This window comes from Pseudophryne corroboree, chromosome 7, assembly GCF_028390025.1.
Source record: "Pseudophryne corroboree isolate aPseCor3 chromosome 7, aPseCor3.hap2, whole genome shotgun sequence".
NCBI classification, from domain to species: domain Eukaryota; kingdom Metazoa; phylum Chordata; class Amphibia; order Anura; family Myobatrachidae; genus Pseudophryne; species Pseudophryne corroboree.
Genome location: NC_086450.1, coordinates 129,176,763 through 129,190,974, shown reverse-complemented (window position 1 = coordinate 129,190,974; position 14,212 = coordinate 129,176,763).

Here is a 14,212-nt window from a genome sequence, read left to right as displayed (position 1 = left end):
GGGAGTTCTTAAGGACAAATTTGTAATAATTGAATGTACTTTTTTATTACTACAGTGGTTTTTCAATATTTTTTTTAATAAATCAATAATCTGTATTTCAATTGTACTTTAAATCGATTTATTGGGTTGTATTGAATAGTACATTGTGTAAAGGTTATCTACTATAGGCCACACTGGCCACCACATGACAGATTAGGTCGATACCAATTATTATAAGTAAAACAATAGGCAACCCCTAAGATACTTCATTTTATCTCTGTTCCAACAACAGGTCCACTCTGGCAAAGGACCAACTTCAGGGGATTGGCTGCCACATCTTTACAAAAGAGAACTTTATAGATAATATTACAAGGAATTTGGGTATTAATACACAAGCGCGGTATCGGTAACCAAAACCAGTTTCTAATATATGTGTGTGTATGTATATATATATATATATATATATATATATATATACAGTTCCCGATATATATGTGTGTTATAGGTGTTTCAGTGCACTAATTAGAGTATACAGTAATTGTCATAGATATTCCTTTGTGTTTTTATTTCAAAACTTCTAATTATCAGACAATATTATTGTCTTTTCTTGGCTGCTACCCCAGAAATGGCCCCTTGCCAGTTTAGGCCTAGATTTTAGATCGTTATTTTCATGAAACGCTCTATTTCTATCATGTGGAACTGAGTTGTCTTTTTAAATTAAGATGGTTACCTTATATGTTGGATGAGTTTGGTATTGATTCCTATAAACCTGTATTGAGTACACCCAATAAATTGAAAACATATGTATAAATTTAAAACAATTTAATATCAAGAAAACAAATGGAAAAAAAAGTGTAAATATTGTACATGTAACTTTTCCTTATGGACATTTTAAACACCCTTAAGTGTCAATATACAACCAGTTTGGACAGTTGCCAGTTAATTTCATTTAAACAGCAAGGATAACGTTTTCTCCCAAAGCGTTTCATCTGCAGGAACTTATTCAGGGGTGTTAAGTTGTATTTAGACATTTTTTAGGGCAATTCCCAAATCATACAGCTCTATATAGCCAGGTTAAGGTAATTGAAATTTGAGCTCTTGCAAGGTCACCAGGATTCCTGCATTCATTAATGGTAGCACCTCTGTTAACGATCAGTATTGTAATAGTCCTTTGTGCCTTTTCCTTACAGGATCTGCTTAAACCCACCAGGATTTGGTTAGTGCAGCTCCTTAGGGCCAGATTAAGGTCACCAGTACTTGGATTCTTGCATGTTCACTGGAACTCCTATAGTTATTAATGGACACATATTAGTTAACCTTCAGCTTTTCAAATCAAGTAGCTTTACAGGGTCTGATTTCAACCACCAGGATTTGGTTTTAAGCTGCCCGGTAATGAAGTTCAGATTGTTTGAAACAGGTGCTGCTAGAACCTCTGATTTTACTGATAGTGATCTCTGTACACTCTTAAACAGTCAGGGGTCTCTTGTGCCATCAGGAGTCCACAGTACTTGACTCTCGACAAACAATGAACCCTTGTGTGTAAGTCTGTACATACAGTACCGATCTGGAGCATGAAGGGCCCCCTGGAGGAATGTAGTGTACGGGGCCCTTGATGAGAGCTATATGATTTGGGAATTGCCATAAAGAACGTCTAAATACAACTTAACAGCCCTGAAGAAGTCACCACAGATGAAATGCTTTGGTGTAAAACATTATCATTGCTGTTTCAACAAAATTATCTGGCAACTGGCCAAACTGGTTGTATATTGACACCTAAGGGTGTTTAAAATGTCCATAAGGAAAAGTAATATGTACAATATTTGTGAATTGTTTTAATATGTTTTCTAGATATTTAATTGTGTTAAATGTAAACATATGTATAACATTTATTGGGTGTACTCAAAACAGGTTTATAGGAATCAATACCATACTCATCCCACATATAAGGTAGTCACCTTTATTTATAAACAATTAGTGGGAACTCAGTTCCACAAGATAGTAATAGAGCGCTCCCCGAAAATAAATGTCATATATATATATATATATATATATATATATATGTATAGGCTCAATCATGCCCTGCAACTCCAACTCCACAAAACCTGTAACATCAGCCAACATACACCAGAACATCTGAGGCACTGGCTAACTACTGCACTTTTTTCTGGATGTTGAATGTACTTCTTATAGCATTTTCGTATTCTGAATGGTTTATAAGTTAATATTATTTAAAAAAATCACTAAAATTGGCATTACAATTAACATTAGTATATATGCCATAATTGGGAATATAGTGGTCTTAAGGGCCCTACACATTGAGCGATCCGCCGCCGAGCTATCCAACGGTGGATACGGCGAAGGGCGACCCGGCGGCGGGGGGGGGGGGGCAGCGGCGAGGGGGGGTGTGAAGTTTCTTCACTCCCCCTATCACCCGGCTCCATAGAAGTGCAGGCAAATATGGACGAGATCGTCCATATTGGCCCACATGCACAGGCGACGGGGCGCCAGCGATGAACGAGCGCGGGGCCGCGCATCTTTCATCGCTGGTGCCTCCACACTCAAAGATATGAACGGTATCTCATTCATTAATGAACGAAATCATTCATATCTTTGAGTATTATCGCCCAGTGTGTAGGGCCTATAAGAGTAAGGCAATATTGTGTGTGTTGTCCTCAGATCCTTTGGCTTAGCAGCAAAATGTCCTGGAATTATATTTTGAAATCATGGCTATTATTTTAACCATAAAGACTGCCAAATAAATGAAATAATTCCAGGGTCCTGGTCTGAAGTACAGTATATAACAAGTAAATAACAGATGTAACCAGCGCTCTACTTACACAGATATTGGGGGGGTGGCAGCAATATGTGATTGAGGCTAAACCCGAAGCCTCTAAGAAATAAATGGCATCACAGGGGTTTCACAACTGCGCCTGAACAATGATGGTGCTGATCTTGTAAGCAATAAACAATAAATGGGATATAAGTATTTATTCTACTAAAAGAAAATGGTACAAGACAATGTCGTGCATACACGGAAAATTAATGGGAAAGGAAAAGAAAAAGAAAAAGTAATGAATATAAAAATAAATGTAAATGCAGGTTATAGGGTAGATCAATTGCGAGTTATGTGTCCAAAGTCCAGTGCAACAGAGTGTGGCGTCCCACCTCGTTAAAATTGCACTGTTCAAATATCACACTATATGAAATATCATATAACACAGTCCCAACTGGGAATGAGAGCTCAAATATTCAGACTGAAGCTGGAGGTTGGAGAGTCTATTGTAGATGTTAGAGTCCACCTTTTTTCAGATGTGAGTTATAGTCCGGCAATGGTAGCGATGCTAAGGGGTACCCCTGACTGGATAGCGGGGGGACAAGGTAAACAAGAAGATAGGTAAACAGTTTGCACCGGACTCACCGCTTATCACCTCCGCCTCAGGCGGCGGGAGGCACCTGCGTCCACAGACGTCCACCGCCGGCCGGATCTGAGACCATAACTCACATCTGAAAAAAGGTGGACTCTAACATCTACAATAGACTCTCCAACCTCCAGCTTCAATCTGAATATTTCAGCTCTCATTCCCAGTTGGGACTGTGTTATATGATATTTCATATAGTGTGATATTTGAACAGTGCAATTTTAACGAGGTGGGACGCCACACTCTATTGCACTGGACTTTGGACACATAACTCGCAATTGATCTACCCTATACCCTGCATTTACATTAATTTTTATATTCATTACTTTTTCTTTTCCTTTCCCATTAATTTTCCGTGTATGCACGACATTGTCTTGTACCATTTTCTTTTCGTAGAATAAATACTTATATCCCATTTATTGTTGATTGCTTACAAGATCAGCACCATCATTGTTCAGGCGCAGTTGTGAAACCCCTGTGACGACAGTATATAACAAGATTATGTCATGCAGTACTTCCTGCCAAGACTGAAGATGAAATAATATTGAAAAAAAAAAGAAAAGCCTTGGGGTCCATATTTAGCCCATGGGACACTCATTGGACAGCCTTGCCCAAACTGCTTAAACACAAGTTGGGTTAAGAGAAAAATGCTCTGTGTAATGTATTGTGCTCACAAAGCAGCTCTCTTATCTATACATGACAAAAAAAAAAAAAAAAACAGTTGATAACGTCTCAAATTTCCAAACAGCCCCATTGTCAAGCCTTATTTGTGACAGACGACAATGCCAATTACACATGATTCTGCTGGCAGAGTATCAAGAGTGGAGTATCTATACTAAGATAAAAATGTATAATAAATACTAAGCGACCATTGGAGATTTGATATTTTAAGCCAAACAGGTACAGATTTACATTCATGGATCATCTATTTAACTGTTGCATTGTGCCCTCGCCCACACACCACCAAGCTATGTGGCCTTCATTCCCTCCAACATTTCACACATAAAAACTGGTACAAATTAGGAAAGGGGGCGTGTACCTGTTTTTATGTGTGAAATGTTGGAGGGAATGAAGGCCACAGAGCTTGGTGGGGTGTGGGCGAGGGCACAATGCAACAGGGTAATGCAGAAAGGACGGCCAGCATATCTGTTTGGATGAAAATGGGAACAAATCCGCACGGCTTTAATGAGGAATGTGCAACTGATGCTGCCACACAGGGCACATCAGTTGCACCATCACAGCCACACTGTCTCTGACTTGTGTGGCCCCTGGAAGAGCTACCTGTTACCTAGAGGGCTGCATACACCAAGCTTCCAGCTCCCAGACCCACCTTTTGAGACATCATGATGTCACATGTTCTTGTTGAGGGTGGCAGTCAGGGCATCACATGGCACAGAGGTGGCCTGCTATGGCACTACAAATCGCACAGCAGCCTTGATCTCCCTACAGACAAGTGGCGCTGTTTGTGAGGATACGAGTTTTCTGATCACTCAGATAAACAGTTCAATAAAATGGCAAATGCCCTTTTTCGTAAATATACATACACAGTATACTATAACAATTACAAGCCAGGATGGTTTCTCACTTACTATGTCCCCACAGTAGCATACGATTTACCGATGTATGCGGTCTCCTTCTGTTAAATGCTAGCAGTAGTTCTATGTCTCCTGGCCTGGAATGCCAGCTCACACAGCGCCCTATGCAACAACATGACATGGCTAGTCAGTGCATGCACTCCAGAAGTCCAACTCTGCCCTCTCTAAGCCGGGTTGCAGTGTTTTAAACCTTTCAGAGGCTCTCTAGTGTGAAAGTATCAGCCCCTTTCTGCTAAACATCCCCTGCTGAGAAAGCTCCAACTGTCTGGGTTCCTGCAAACAATGGGGAGTATGTGATCAGATTACCTGTAGCTGCACCAGAGATAACCTGTTTACTATTTATCCTATCATACTCAATCTAATCAGATCTGATTATACAGTCAGGGGGCTTAGATTACAATGGGCTTCTTTAACTATATGAAATAATACCCTGGCCTAGAGTTATTCTTATTAACAAGTACAAACACATTGAACACAGTATAACCAAATAAACTACATATTCCAAATATAATGGATACTTTGTAACTATACAAAATAATAATAATAATAATAATAAAAATAATAATAATATCCCTCCCAACCAGGCAGTTGCCAGGGGCGCCATCCAAGAAGGGGGCACCACCCAGCAGTGCCACCCGTGCCAGGGGGTAGAATCACATAGGCGAGGCCAAGGACCACCCCATAGCAGCGCTCATCTGACATCCACTACCGTTACAAGCTTCTGCAGTGCAGTCTGGATGCTGCAGCAGCGGGCGATGCCAGTCTGAAGCATATTGCTCTCACCATGGCCGCAGTCACGAGGGTGTATTTAGATGGGGAGCAGGCAACTTCTGGGTATGGTTAAGGAGTTAGGCTCCTTCTCTTCCTCATCCAATCCCCATCTCAGCGTTCCTGCGTGGTCTGCCAAAAGCGACAAGCCACTACATTCAGCACACGTTTCCTGTGGTATCTGCACTGCACTGTACCTGCTAGTCCAGATCAGAGATTACAAAGACCTCTGTATGGAGATGTAAATAAGGTGTAGGAAGTCTGGTGGTCATATGGGTGACTAGAGCACTGCCTGTCTTTCCAGCTGTGTTGAGACAAATCCCAGCACACCTTGCCAACTGGATGTGCTGGGATTTGTAGTGCCATCACAGCTAGAAAGCCCTGAAAAGGTGTTTTTAGTCTTCTTTGGTGTGGTTCTAAACAGTGTTTGTGTGTGCATCCCCTCAGTGTCCCTGCAATCAACCTCCCTGTAATTCCTCCTCAGTGTCCCTCCCTCAACTTTACTGTAACTCCCCCTCAGTGTCCCTGCCCGGACACTGGTGCGACTCTGTAATTACCCCTGAGTATCCCTGACCTCAGCCTCCCTGTAACTCCTTAGTGTCCCTGACATCAACCTCCCTGTAACTTCCCCTAAGTGTCCCTGACCTCAGCCTCCCTGTAACTCCATCTCAGTATCCCTGACAACCTCCCTGTAACTACCCCTCTCTCTCCCTGCCCACACCCACACTGCAACTCCCCCCCCCCCCCCCCGTGTCCCTGCCCTCACCCACCCTGTATTTACCCCTCAGTATCCCTGATCTCAGACTCCCTGTAATTCCCCCTCAGTCTCTGTGCCCTCACCCTTCACGTAAAGCAAGCTGAAGGCTGCCTAGGCATGAAGCCACATAAGCGCCCTCATTTTTTGTGACTCATGGGTTAAAGACAGGGCAGTGCTAGCTTAGTGATGTCATTTTGGGTCAGGTGTTGTTGTCTGTCTATTAGAGAGATCGTAGGAGGAGTGTATAATACAGAACTTATAGGCAGGTCCTGGGGGCCATCTTTCTCTTTGCCATTTGGAAGCCTCTCCCACCCACCCTGCAATTTTTCATTTTGATTTTTGGTTCGCTATTTGGCTTCTCTTTTCTTATAGTTGTTGGCTTTGACAGCCAGATGGGCGGAAAGTCGCTACCAGCCAGCTGTCAAAAACTTGCATAAGTGGTCATTGTGGGGCACCCCTTTTTTGGAAGACAGTGAGTGTGCCCTCCCCCTGCGGGTGGACTACGGACGTTACCGTGCAGTTTTGTCCATTGCACTGATAGATTAAAGGGTGGTGAGTCCTGCACAATGTGGGTTATGCTTTAGAAGGCGGTGGTGAGTCCCCTCCTAGGTTATTTGGTATTATTCTAGTTGACTGGTGCTGGTGAGTTGGTAGCGCCTTTCTTTGCCATCCTCCAATACATAGTTAAAATTAGGTCATCAAACAATAAATACCTGTTGACCTTTTAAATCTAGCACAGTTCGTGTCCTCGCCCTCCTCTAGTGTCCCTCACCTCAGCCTCCCTGTAACTTGTCACTTGGTGTCCCTGACCTCAGCCTCCCTGTAACTCCTCCCTCAGTATCCCTGGGGTGCCAGTTCCTTACTTTGCCAAGGGCGCTCAGACCCCTGCTCCCTGCTCCCGATTTTTACGGGACAGTGTCCTACGGTAGAAGAGTGGTGGTGGGGAAGTTGGGAGTGTCTCGCGGTGGGGGAAGTTGCAAGTGCCCCCTTCTCACTCGCTACAGAGCAGCGAGTATAGATGATGTACACATGCGCACAGTGTCTATCCACAGGAGAGAGGGACTGGGGGCATGGCCAGCTGCTCACAGAGCACTGCACGTGCCCCCACAGTGAGGAAAAACAAGGGCCTGACTCACAGGCACGCATTCCCCACTAAGCCACACCTCTTTATTGAGGCCACACACCCTTTTCGGGTGAGCGTACCCTCAAGGCTTAACAGAGTCCTGGGCCCCGTTTTCAAAATGTTGGAAGGTATAATAAGAATAACAACACAACAAATACAATATTGGCAAGCATATAACTAATTACGGGATGCAGTTGGCATACTGAACATAAGTATGACTGGTAGGGTTAGGGATGTCGAAGTCAAAAATATTACATAGAGAGAACATACAGACTCCACACATTATGAGTCGCTAAGCTTGCAAATACGCGCAGCGAGCACAGCAAATATGGTAACATACGCATTTACACAGACATGCCACAAAGCTAGATTCAACACATATTTCATACCACACATAAAATTGAACATATCAAGCGCCAGACATCATAAAGTTTCAAATTATATAATGGAGTAACGTCATGTATGTGCATTATTGGAGCAGAGCAAGATGGACATGTCGTGCTTGGAGTCATAGTAACCAGATTAATGTGTACATTCATTTGATGCCAGTTATTAAGTTGTAGCACATTGCAATTAGTAGATATGATTAAATGTATGAAAGCTAAAGTCACTCTTATTAGAACAATGGATTTCCTGGAAGACAGCATGCCTGACCAGTGGCCATCTCCTGTAATTACACCATCAAGGCTGGACGTTGCTTGCATATGAACTGACCAGTGACTCATCATGAATGAGAACGTTCCCTCCCCTAGACTAGCAACAAGAGATCTGTGCACTCCCCCAAAATATATAGTACATAGCTGATTGCAGACACACAAGAGCTCTCTGTTCTTTTTCCCTGGGTGCAGTTTGAGATGCTGTCTGCCCAGTTCCTGTATTTATTTGCTGAGAGAGAGAGAGAGATATGGAGCGGAGGATGCATTGAGGGAATGGTATTGTATGTTGGCCTGTAACTGTATGGATTCCTGCTTACTGTGTAAATTGTAACCATGTAACTATATATATATATATATATATATACTGTACATTGTTATATATATTGACTTCATATCCTGTTAATAACAAATACATATATCAATGAGCTTTGGAACTCAGATAATGTGTGGGTGTATTGTTTTCTCTTATGGGATGCAGTGTTTTGCGATGTATAGCGCACATTCATAGCACATGGTAATAGGATGCGCAGGCGTCCACAGTATATATTAGAGCTGGCAATTTAAATATTTGTTAGAAAGCAATTTGACATTTACAGGGACTGGGGGTAGGGATAGGGTTAGGCTGTGGGTTGGGATGGTTAGGGTTAGGCTGCTGGTAGGGAGTGTTAGGAAGAAGGTATGGAGAAGGGTTATCAAACTTAGGAAAATGTGTCATAATTCTGACCATCGGGATACCGTTGTCGGTATTCTGACTGCCGGCATCCTGACTGTCGGGATCTCATACCCAACACCTGATAACATATAAGGAATTTAACTACATGAAACATACAATATTGCAATAGATAAATCTTATAAAACAGAACACAAATGCTCCTGCGCACAACAGGACCAATATAATGTTTCTTGACACTCTGTATGGGACGTGTCAGTTTACTTTGGTAAGTTAGTGGAGTCCATGAGTAGGACCAGGGCTAGGAAAGTAACTTTGCGTGTCTTTAATACTGTGGAACACAAGGTGCATGCTAAGCAAAGTGAAAGTCCCCCTAATGTAGTCACAGTGTAGCCAAATGCAATCAATCAAATTCTGTCAACCATTTTCTAGATTGCAATAGAGAAATTATAGCTAAAATCTGATTGATTGGTTGCTATGGGCAACATCACTTTTCATTTTTATATGTTTTAGTAAATCTACCCTTGAGTTTATTTTAATTGTCCTCATAGCAAGGGCCTTAAGGCACTCAACCCCTCTGTTAACATGTGTCAAACCCAGGTATGGATTGACAATTAGGGACCCGCCAGCTACCACTGACATGTGTAGTGCTCACTCTAGGGGCAGGGAGCTGATCAGTGAGGTGGGCATATTTTAATTTTGAAAGGCAATATTTTAGACGTGATGTATCGGTACAGCTACGGTAGCCCTTCTTACTGACCAGCACTCTGCAACTAGAGAGAATAATAGGGGGTGTATTTACTAAAGTCCCGATTTTTTTTTCTAAGCACAAATATCGGCAGTATTGGGGCTATTCGTAATGGTTTTCACAGCAGAGGGCAGAAATACAAATGAATAGACCATCGGTCAAACACGGCTGTTTATTCATACAACACGGGACTTTACTATTCATTCGTATTTTGGTGTTTGTCCCTGAATGTTCAATTGTGGTTGTATTATTTTGCTAATCGTAAAAAAAAGTAGCAAAAAATAGACCTGCTTTTTCCTGGCGTGTTTGGATAGTAATGCATGGATCAGTGAGATCCCTGCATGGTTATCTGTTGGAAAGGGTCTGTGTACTGTAGGTTAAAAATCTTTTTTTTTTAAATTGCGTGGGGTCCACACTCCTAGGGTTCACTACGGCTGGCCGGCGGTCGGGCTCCCGGCGACCAGCATCCCGGCGCCGGGAGCCCGACCACCGGCTTACCGACAGCTTGGCGAGCGCAAATGAGCCCCTTGCGGGCTCGCTGCGCTCGCCACGCTACGGGCACGGTGGCGCGCTACGCGCGCCACACTATTTTATTCTCCCTCTATGGGGGTCGTGGACCCCCACGAGGGAAAATAAGTGTCGGTATGCCGGCTGTCGGGCTCCCGGCGCCGGTATACTGAGCGCCGGGAGCCCGACCGCCGGCAAACAGAAGACCACCCACACTCCTAAGCATAACCAGCCTCGGGCTCTTTGAGCCGGCCCTGGTTGTAAAAATACAGGGGGAAAATTGCGTAGGGTCCCCCCATATTTATACAACCAGCACCGGGCTCTGCCTCCGGTCCTGGTTCCAAAAATATGGAGGACAAAAGATGTAGGGGTCCCCCATATTTTTAAAACCAGCACCGGGCTCCACTAGCCAGAGAGATAATGCCACAGCCGGGGGACACTTTTATATTGGTCCCTGTGGCCATGGCATTAGCCACCCAAGGGCCAGGGATGAAGCCCTAGGCTGTCCCCAGCACCCCTGGGCGGTGGGTGCCGGGCTGATAGCCTTTGTGTAAAATAAGAATATTGTTTTTTGTTGAAGAACTACAAGTCCCAGCAGGCCTCCCCTGCTAGCTGGTACTTGGAGAACCACAAGTACCAGCATGCAGGGTAATAACGGGCCCGCTGGTACCTGTAGTTCTACAACAACAAAAATAGCCACACAAAAAACACAACACACACACACCATGACAGTAATGCTTTATTTTACATACATGCACACTTACACACTCACATACTTACCTATTGTCCCACGGAGCCCCTTGGTCCCCTTGTCCAGTAGAATCCACGGGGTACCTGTCAAATAAAAATTATACTTACAACCAATCCTGTGTAGATCTGTCCTCTTCTTATCCAATGTAATCCACGGACTTGAATGAAAAAACAAACCGAAATCCCGATCCATGCACTGTTAAGGGGTTCCATGTTTAACACATGGAACCCCTTTCCCCGAATGCCGGGACCCCCCGTGACTTCTGTTACTGAAGGTCCCGTCAGCCAATCAGGGAGAGCCACGTCATGGCGCTCTCCTGATTGGCTGTGCGCTCCTAGCATGTCAATCAGCAGGAGCGCACTGGCTAGAATGGAGGAGAGTGCTCCTCCATTCTACTCAATGATGGGAACTTTGCAGTCTGCGGTTAACTGTGAAGTTAATTGGGGTCACTCTTGTGGGTGATCCCAATTAACTTTGTGGTTAACCTCAGACCACAAAGTTCCCATCATTGAGTAGAATGGAGGAGCGCTCTCCTTCATTCTAGCCAGTGCGTTCCTGCTGATTGGCTGTGCGCCCTTAGCCTGTCAATCAGGAGAGCGCCATGCCGTGGCGCTCCCTGATTGGCTGACGGGACCTTCAGATAAAATTCGAGCTCAAACTCCCTAAAAATCAGAACAAACACAAATATTAGTAAATAAACCCCATGGTGTATGCTTGCAGGGGTTAGGATGCTGATGGTATTGCAGAATGCATCTGCTGCTATAGCTAATGTAGTCACCCCTGCTAGTATACACACAGTGACTTGCAGAGTCCCTTCAGCTCACACACTGCTGAGTCAATCCCATGAGACTCAGCACCAGGAGTCTGAAGAGATCATCTTATGCCTCTCTGACCACTGGAGATAAGCAATGTTAATGGGAGCGATCTCCTCAAAAGTCATCCCATCTGATTCAAATTGTCACACACAGAGCACATGAACCTTCCGCCCCAGTTGTCTTATGATATGCATTATTTTTTTCCAGTTCAAGAGTTCCCTTCACAACAATATACATAGCCTAAGGGTTCTCAACTGGTGGTAAGGATACCACCATTATTATGCCTAGCAAGGCTAGATGGTACTATACAGCCAGTGTTGTTTTTCAAGACATGGGTTAGTTGTGCAGCCTCCTGGGGCACCAAACACAGGTGGACAGCTCTGAGTGGCAAATTCATGGAAGAACAGGTGGCATCAAACTGTCAGTAACAGTCTCTGATGTCTTACAGAGTAGCTGACAGCCACCAGCTAACAAGTGGCAGCAATGCATACATGGCCAGTCAGCAGGCAAACAGAAGTGCTTTCAGAATATTCTGTAGCTACACCCATTGAGGGCTGTTTAATAGCCTGATTGGTCGTAGTGCCCTGCTTGTGCAATACTCTTTCCGAATCCCAAGTCAATGGAAGCAGGATAACATACAGCACTGCAGCTAGCAGCAGGTAGCCACCAGGCATGAGATAATCCACAAAGTAGCAGGTCAGCAAGATGACTTGTCACCTCACAAATCACTTGTGGTTGTGGATGATGATAACCTCTGGGGCCCCTACCCATACTCCAGCGGTAGGGGTGGGAGTTGCTATCAGCGGTAGCTTTGATGTCCAGCGGGTGGTAGAGAGTGACTGCAATCATATATTAAGAGGAAAGTCCAGGAGCAGAGCATTCTGTCCCTCCTGGAGAGGGTCATGTTGGGAGGTATGCATACATTGGTGGCTATACCCTGCTGAAGATTCTGTTCCTAGTATGGAGCAGGTGCAATTTTTGATGGTGCATCCGACGGTTGTGCCTAAAGATGCACCAAATGGGATTGTTGCACCTAAAGATGCACAAAGTGGGCGTTCCAGTCTTTGCACATACAGTCTCAGACCACACTTGTATTACAGGGAACGTGCTTTTACTAGCATTAACATAGAGGCACAGGCATAGGCTTACTACACTATCCTTTTAAACCGGGACCCTCATGAATTACACTGGTTCTCTGGCTAGTTTAAATCAAGCCTTAATTTCACCTAGTTTTAATAAGCCATAGAACCTGTGTAATCCATGAGTGTCCCGCTTTAAAGGGATGGTATGGTAAGCCTTCACAGGCGTAACTATTTGAAAAGACACTAAAGCGATCGCAGTAGCGAGTGACTCGGAATTAGACCCATGGTTATTTGGTAAAGAGAAGGTTACAAACAGGTATAACCTTTCCTGTTCTCTTAATGCTTTTGCTTCCATCTGCTTTTCCTTAGCTCTTCAGTCAGCCCCATTACCTTATTCTGAGATTCCCATCATTGTAATAATAATAATAATAATATAAATAGCTGTGGCTGTTCTACAATTATCTTCAGTACAGTACAGCATATTGTAAACACAGTTTAAAGAAAAAGGCAAACGCACTAAACTTTGTACAGAATGGAAACTTTTTGGAAAAGGTTTTACTAGGACACACAATACTACCAAGAAAATAATCTCCCTTCCTGCATGTTTACAATATTAGCTTTGCAAGAGAGGCCACTTACCACCCAATCTGAAGGGATCTTTTATCAAGGGGATATATGACATGGCTGGAAACAGAAATGTAAAACACCACTCCAGCACATTGATTAAACACATCCCATTGAGAAGAACATGCTGAAAAGGAAGTATCCAAGCACAGATCCACTGGTTTCCAAATCAGGAGACACCTGCGACAGGGCAGCTTAACTCCCCTAACCTGTTCTGCTGCATTAAATGAGGACACCGCGGAAATGATGAGTTGTCTACATGCTAAATATGAAAATATTTATATTGACTAAGAGGCAGGTTTGACAAGTGCATTGTTCATAGTTTATTTATACAGCACAAGTAAAATGACAAGCGAACTAATGCAACAGGTATAACTGGCCTCATTAAGGCTGCATTTAAAAATGTTGAGACCTGATCGCTGCTGTGAGTTTTTGCACAACGGACAGCAGCGACAGGATGGTGAGAAAATTTCGATGACACAGGCATTTGTAAGGTGATTGACAGGAAGCGGACGTTTGTGGGTGGTAACTGGCAATTTTCTGGGAGTGTATGGAAAAACGCAGGCGTTCCCAAGCATTTTCAGGGCGAGTGTGTGACATCAGCTCCAGCCGGCCCCGATCAGATTGATGTCTCCGCACTGGAGGAGAATGAAAAGCATTCGATGGTAAGTGTGATGCGAACGGTGTTGCAGCTGTCTGCTGACTGAGAGGAATTTTC